This window comes from Bos mutus, chromosome 20 (genome assembly GCF_027580195.1).
Source record: "Bos mutus isolate GX-2022 chromosome 20, NWIPB_WYAK_1.1, whole genome shotgun sequence".
Classification (NCBI taxonomy): domain Eukaryota; kingdom Metazoa; phylum Chordata; class Mammalia; order Artiodactyla; family Bovidae; genus Bos; species Bos mutus.
In genome coordinates this window covers 29,426,514-29,433,192 of record NC_091636.1, presented here as the reverse complement: position 1 = coordinate 29,433,192, position 6,679 = coordinate 29,426,514, and positions in this window count along the sequence as shown.

Here is a 6,679-nt window from a genome sequence, read left to right as displayed (position 1 = left end):
CTGATTTTGAGCATTAAAAATTCAAGCTGTCCTCTTCTGTTTAAGCATTAAACAAGTGCTAATCATCTGCCCTAAGGTTGGTTGACTTTTGCCAGATCCTTGGCATGTTAAGCACTCTTATGATACCCCACACATGGCATCATTTACAACGGTCTCTTGCATACTGTCTAGATATTTTACGTGGAAGTGTTCAGCAAGCTGAGCCACGTGGCTTGGCTCCATCCATCAAGTCTCCTGAGCCAGAGCCCTGGGAATCCCTTTTTGGCTATTTCTCTGTTATGGTACACATTGCGCATGTCTCTTGGGGATTCTGGCTCCTAAGCCTCTTCCACATCTATCACTTCCTCCTTTATTTCTACTGCCAATGACTTGGTTCAGGCCCTCATTAAGACTTGCATGGATCACTCCAGTCATACGCAAACTGGCCTCTTTCTGTTTTAATTCACCCTCCTCACTTCTGCTCCTGGAATAATCTTTCTAACAGTGAATGAAATCACATATTTCTCCTACCTAATGTCCCTCCATGAGTCTCCCCAAGGGTACTGGATCAAATTCAAGTTGTAGGTCAGCCCACAGATTTTTGCCTTCCTCTCCGACCTTATTGGGAGAAGGCAACGGCACCCCATTCCAGTACTCTTGCCTGGAAAATCCCACGGACGGAGGAGTCTGGTGGGCTGCAGTCTATGCGGTTGCACAGAGTCGGACACGACTGAAGCGACTTAGCAGCAGCAGCAGCAGCCAACCTTATTTCCCCATCCTTTCTTCTGTGCTTGTTTTCAGCTATGTAATTTGCAATTATCTCAAATTGATACCATTAATGTCCTAAACTTTTGCAAATATTATTCCTTCTACCTATGTGCATATCCTACTGGTTTTCAAGATCTAGATCAGGTGTCATTTCCTGTTAGACACCTTTTTATTCTGGGTTAGATGCACCTTGCATGTTCCACAGTATCTTCTAACATGTCTCTCTCCATGAGAGGTAAAGCAGGCACCGTACTTTAAGCGATGGGCTCTGGAGCTGGAGTACACGGCTTTAACCACGGTTCTTTTATTACTAGTTGTGTGACCTCTGGCATGTTTCTTAGCCTTTTTTTATGCCACAGTTCCCCTGATGGTAAATGATATTAGTACTCTTCTCAAGTGGTGGTCTTGGGCTTTATATTGAGTTGATACATATGGAGTACCTAGAATAATGTCTAGCTCAGAGCCTAGACTCTCTGTATGTCAGCTATTCACAATAATTTCTTTTCAGTTTGTTGTTCCAAAAAGTTCTATGCTTTTATTTTTATTTTTTTTTTTTTTTAAATTTTATTTTATTTTTTAAACTTTACAATATTGTATTAGTTTTGCCAAACATCAAAATGAATCCGCCACATGTATGCCCGTGCTCCCCATCTTGAACCCTCCTCCCTCCTCCCTCCCCATACCATCCCTCTGGGTCGTCCCAGTGCACCAGCCCCAAGCATCCAGTATCATGCATCAAACCTGGACTGGTGACTCGTTTCATACATGATATTATACATGTTTCAATGCCATTCTCCCAAATCTTCCCACCCTCTCCCTCTCCAACAGAGTCCATAAGACTGATCTATACATCAGTGTCTCTTTTGCTGTCTCGTACACAAGGTTATTGTTACCATCTTTCTAAATTCCATATATATGTGTTAGTATACTGTATTGGTGTTTTTCTTTCTGGCTTACTTCACTCTGTATAATAGGTTCCAGTTTCATCCACCTTATTAGAACTGATTCAAATGTATTCTTTTTAATGGCTGAGTAATACTCCATTGTGTATATGTACCACAGCTTTCTTATCCATTCATCTGCTGATGGGCATCTAGGTTGCTTCCATGTCCTGGCTATTATAAACAGTGCTGCGATGAACATTGTGGTACACGTGTCTCTTTCCCTTCTGGTTTCCTCAGTGTGTATGCCCAGCAGTGGGATTGCTGGATCATAAGGCAGTTCTATTTCCAGTTTTTAAAGGAATCTCCACACTGTTCTCCATAGTGGCTGTACTAGTTTGCATTCCCACCAACAGTGTAAGAGGGTTCCCTTTTCTCCACACCCTCTCCAGCATTTATTATTTGTAGACTTTTGGATCGCAGCCATTCTGACTGGCGTGAAATGGTACCTCATAGTGGTTTTGATTTGCATTTCTCTGATAATGAAAACCTCGAATAGCCAAAGCTATCTTGAGAAAGAAGAAGGGAACTGGAGGAATCAACCTGCCTGACTTCAGGCTCTATTACAAAGCCACAGTTATCAAGACTGTACGGTACTGGCACAAAGACAGAAATATTGATCAATGGAACAAAATAGAAAGCCCAGAGATAAATCCACGCACATATGGACACCTTATTTTTGACAAAGGAGGCAAGAATATACAATGGATTAAAGACAATCTCTTTAACAAGTGGTGCTGGGAAATCTGGTCAACCACTTGTAAAACAATGAAACTAGAACACTTTCTAACACCATACACAAAAATAAACTCAAAATGGATTAAAGATCTAAACGTAAGACCAGAAACTATAAAACTCCTAGAGGAGAACATAGGCAAAACACTTTCCAACATACATCACAGCAGGATCCTCTATGACCCACCTCCCAGAATATTGGAAATAAAAGCAAAAATAAACAAATGGGACCTAATTAAACTTAAAAGCTTCTGCACAACAAAGGAAACTATTAGCAAGGTGAAAAGGCAGCCTTCAGAATGGGAGAAAATAATAGCAAATGAAGCAACTGACAAACAACTAATCTCAAAAATATACAAGCAAATCCTACAGCTCAACTCCAGAAAAGTAAATGACCCAATCAAAAAATGGGCCAAAGAACTAAATAGACATTTCTCCAAAGAAGACATACAGATGGCTAACAAACACATGAAAAGATGCTCAACATCACTCATTATCAGAGAAATGCAAATCAAAAAGTTCTATGCTTTTAAAGGGATGGACTTTGTTTTCTCGGCGCCTAACACAAAGAACACATTTCTGTGAATCCATAGTAAACTATAAGTACCATATGTAAGGTATAATACTCTATGGTACTTTCCTATTTCCTAGTACTTTGACACGTTTAATTCACACAGGAGCAAGCTAGCAGTGTACATATCAGGACTTGAAAAAGTCATAGTAAGTGACACATATATTTATATGATATTACATTTTTCATTTCTAAAATAAGACTTCTAAGCTCAGAGAAGGATAATCTAAGTTTGCTGGAATTTTATTGCTTGGGTGATTTGTATTATAAAATCAGCCCTATTCTTTCTTGTTGGTATGAGACGTCTTTTATTATGTTGTATGCCACTATCTTCAAATTACCATGGAATCCACATATTGATCATGTTGTTGATTTAGTCAGAAGTTGTCTTTCCCATCATCTTTGACTCTCACATATTTTTGTATTTTAAGTAATGTTTTAAAATCACTTCATGTGTCCAATAGACTAATAAAAATAGAATTTTGCCATCTGCATTACATATCTCTGACAACAAATTGTTAAATAGCATGAGATTTCATTTTAGCAGCAACATCCTCTGGTAAATAAACAAGACATTTGCCATCCTCCATCTCTAGATTAATATGTTTTTATTTAATAAGTATACAATCATTTTGAAACTAACTGCATTGTTTAGCAGTCAATAATCTTCTGGATGTTTGTATTAGAACAAAATTTGACTATGAATGATAGAAACCCAAAATAACAGTGGCTTAAACAAGCTAGAAATCCCTCTCTCGTGTAAATATAGGCAGTCTCAGGCTGGATGGCAGTTCAATCATCAGAGACCAAAGCTTTTTTATTTTTCTGCTCTACCATCCTTAATATATAGGTTTCTACTCCTAGTTTAAGATGGCTGCTTCAGCTCTAGTCTTTGCATCCCCAAGTCAGCCAGCAGGAAAGAGGAGAAGGGAAAAGAGCACTCTTGTTTTTTAAGGATACTTCCTGGAAGTTGCATGTTCCTTACAATTCGGCACAATTTGGTCACTTAGACACCTAGTCAAAGGAAGATTTGGAAATGTGATCTTTATCCTGGGTGACAATGAATTTAGCTAAAATTGAGGGTTCTATTTCTGAGAAGATGGGGGTGAATGCATAGTAGAAGACTGGTGCAGAGTGCTACATTTTGTCTTTCATTTAACTGTCTCAGGTTCCTGGAGTTCAAGACTTTAAAAAGTTGGTAAATTGGCCCTGTTAATGTCAAAATTATGCATTGAAATAATTTTGACCCTTAATGTCTTAGCTAGTATGACACATTAAAAAAATTAAAAATAGAAGCTAATTTTAGAAGTATGTTGACTTTATGAATTGATTCCAAGTTAAAAAGTATATTAGTAGTATTGTATGTAACTTTCTCATAAAGGAGCAATACAAAATTAAAGTGGCATATTACACCAAAGGCCTGGATAACTAAAGGAAAAATAGGCAAATTGAATGTTATCAAGATGAATAACTTTTGTGTATCAGAGGACACTATCAACAAAGTGAAGAGGCAATCCATGGAATAGGAGAACTATCTGAGAGAGGATTAATATTCAGAATATATAAAGAATTTCTACAACTTAACAACAATAATTTAAAAATGGGCAAAAGACCTGAATAGACATTTCTCTAAATAAAACATACAAATGGCTAATAAGCACATGAAAAGATCATCACTATCACAAATCAGTAAGGAAGTGAAAATAAAAACACTTTATATTCATTGCTACTGCTAAGTCACTTCAGTCGTGTCTGACTCTGTGCAACCCCATAGACACCAGCCCAACAGGCTCCCCCATCCCTGGGATTCTCCAGGCAAGAACACTGGAGTGAGTTGCCATTTCCTTCTCCAATGCATGAAAGTGAAAAGTGAAAGTGAAGTCGCTCAGTCGTGTCTGACTCTTAGCGACCCCATGGGCTGCAGCCTACCAGGCTCCTCCATCCATGGGATTTTCCAGGCAAGAGTACTGGAGTGGGGTGCCATTGCCTTCTCCGTTATATCCATTAGGATAGCTATTAAATGTAAAAATCAAGTAATAAAGGTTGATGAGGATGTGGAGAAATTGGAACCCTTATGCAGTGCTGGTGGCAATGTAAAATGAAACAGCTGTGTGGAAAACGGTATGGTGGTTCCTCAAAAAATTAAAAATGGAACTATCATGTGACCTAGCAATTCACTTCTGGGTATACACCTAATGTGGGATATTTGTATATGCTCAGAGTGGCATTATTCTCAAGAGTCAGAAGTTGGAAGGACCCCAAGTGATCATTAGTGGATGAATGGATAAATAAAATGTATTATATACATACAATGGAATATTGCTTAGTTGCTCAGTTGTGTCTGACTCTTTGATACCCTTTGGACTGTAGCCCATCAGGCTACTCTGTCCATGGGATTACTTTTTTAGGCCAGAATACTGGAGTAGGTTGCTACAATTTCCTTCTCCAGGGGATCTTCCTGACCCAGGGATGGAACCCACATCTCCCTATCTCGTACATTTCAGGCAGATTCTTTACTTGCTGAACCATCAAATATTATTCAGCATTAAAAAGAATGGAAATTCTGACATATGTTACGCTGGATGAATCTTGAAAACATTGTGCTAAGCGAAATACTTCTGTTACAAAAAGACAAATGTTGCTGGATTCCGCTTATATGAAGTATCCAGAGGAGCGAAATTCATGGAGACAGAAGGCAGAATGGTTATTGCCAGAGGTTGGAGAAGGGGGGCATATGAAATTGTTATTTAATGTTTGTGGAGTTTTAGTTTGAGAAGATGAAAAATTCTAAAAATGGATGGTGATGATGGTTCCATAACTATGTGAATGTACTTAATGTAATTGTACATTTAAAACTGAGTAAAATGATGTTTTATGTTATATATATTTTTACCACACTAAAAAATTGTTTAAAATTTTTTAAATGTGTTTTTTATACCCACATGCATTTATATAGTCAGACTTGAAACCGACTCCAGAGTTTTTTCCAAAAATCTTAATCTTATTTTGAGATTCTATTAAAATGTTTCAAAACATATACAAAGAGAGAATAATACACAAGGAGCCCCCTAGTTCCCTTCAAGTAAGGCCCACTTTAACACCTCAATATATAGTAAAACATTTTTCTGAATAATTAGGTCATTGCCCCATTTATGTACTCTCTCTACTACAGTGATTTGAAAGCCAACTATAAATTTTTCATCATTTTCAACTTTATTTTGTAGAGATATAGGTGTCCCAGGCAAAGCCTTAGAAAACCTGCTGTATCGCAGACCCTGCAAGAAAGAGCAGCATTGTGTAGATGAGATACTCTTTCTGTAAAGAGCCATAGCAAATATTTTAGGCTTTGTGGGTCACATTATGCCTGTTGAATATTCTTTTTCCTTTTAAATATCCCTATAAAAATGTAATAATCTTTCTTAACTTGTAGGGGGTTCAAACAAAAGAGGGATGCTTCCAGATTTGGCCCAAGGGCTGTAATTTATTGACCCCAGATAGAACTTGGAAGCCCTTCTAATGCCAACCCCTAGCAGAATGGCAGGTGTGGGCATCGAATAATGATTAAGTAGATCTTTCAGATGGCAAACAACTTCTATCTGGGCCTAACTCAAATTGGATGGTTTTGAGTCTAACTCAAATGCATGCATATAAAAACAAGAGACAGAATAGCCTCAGTTCCAATCTC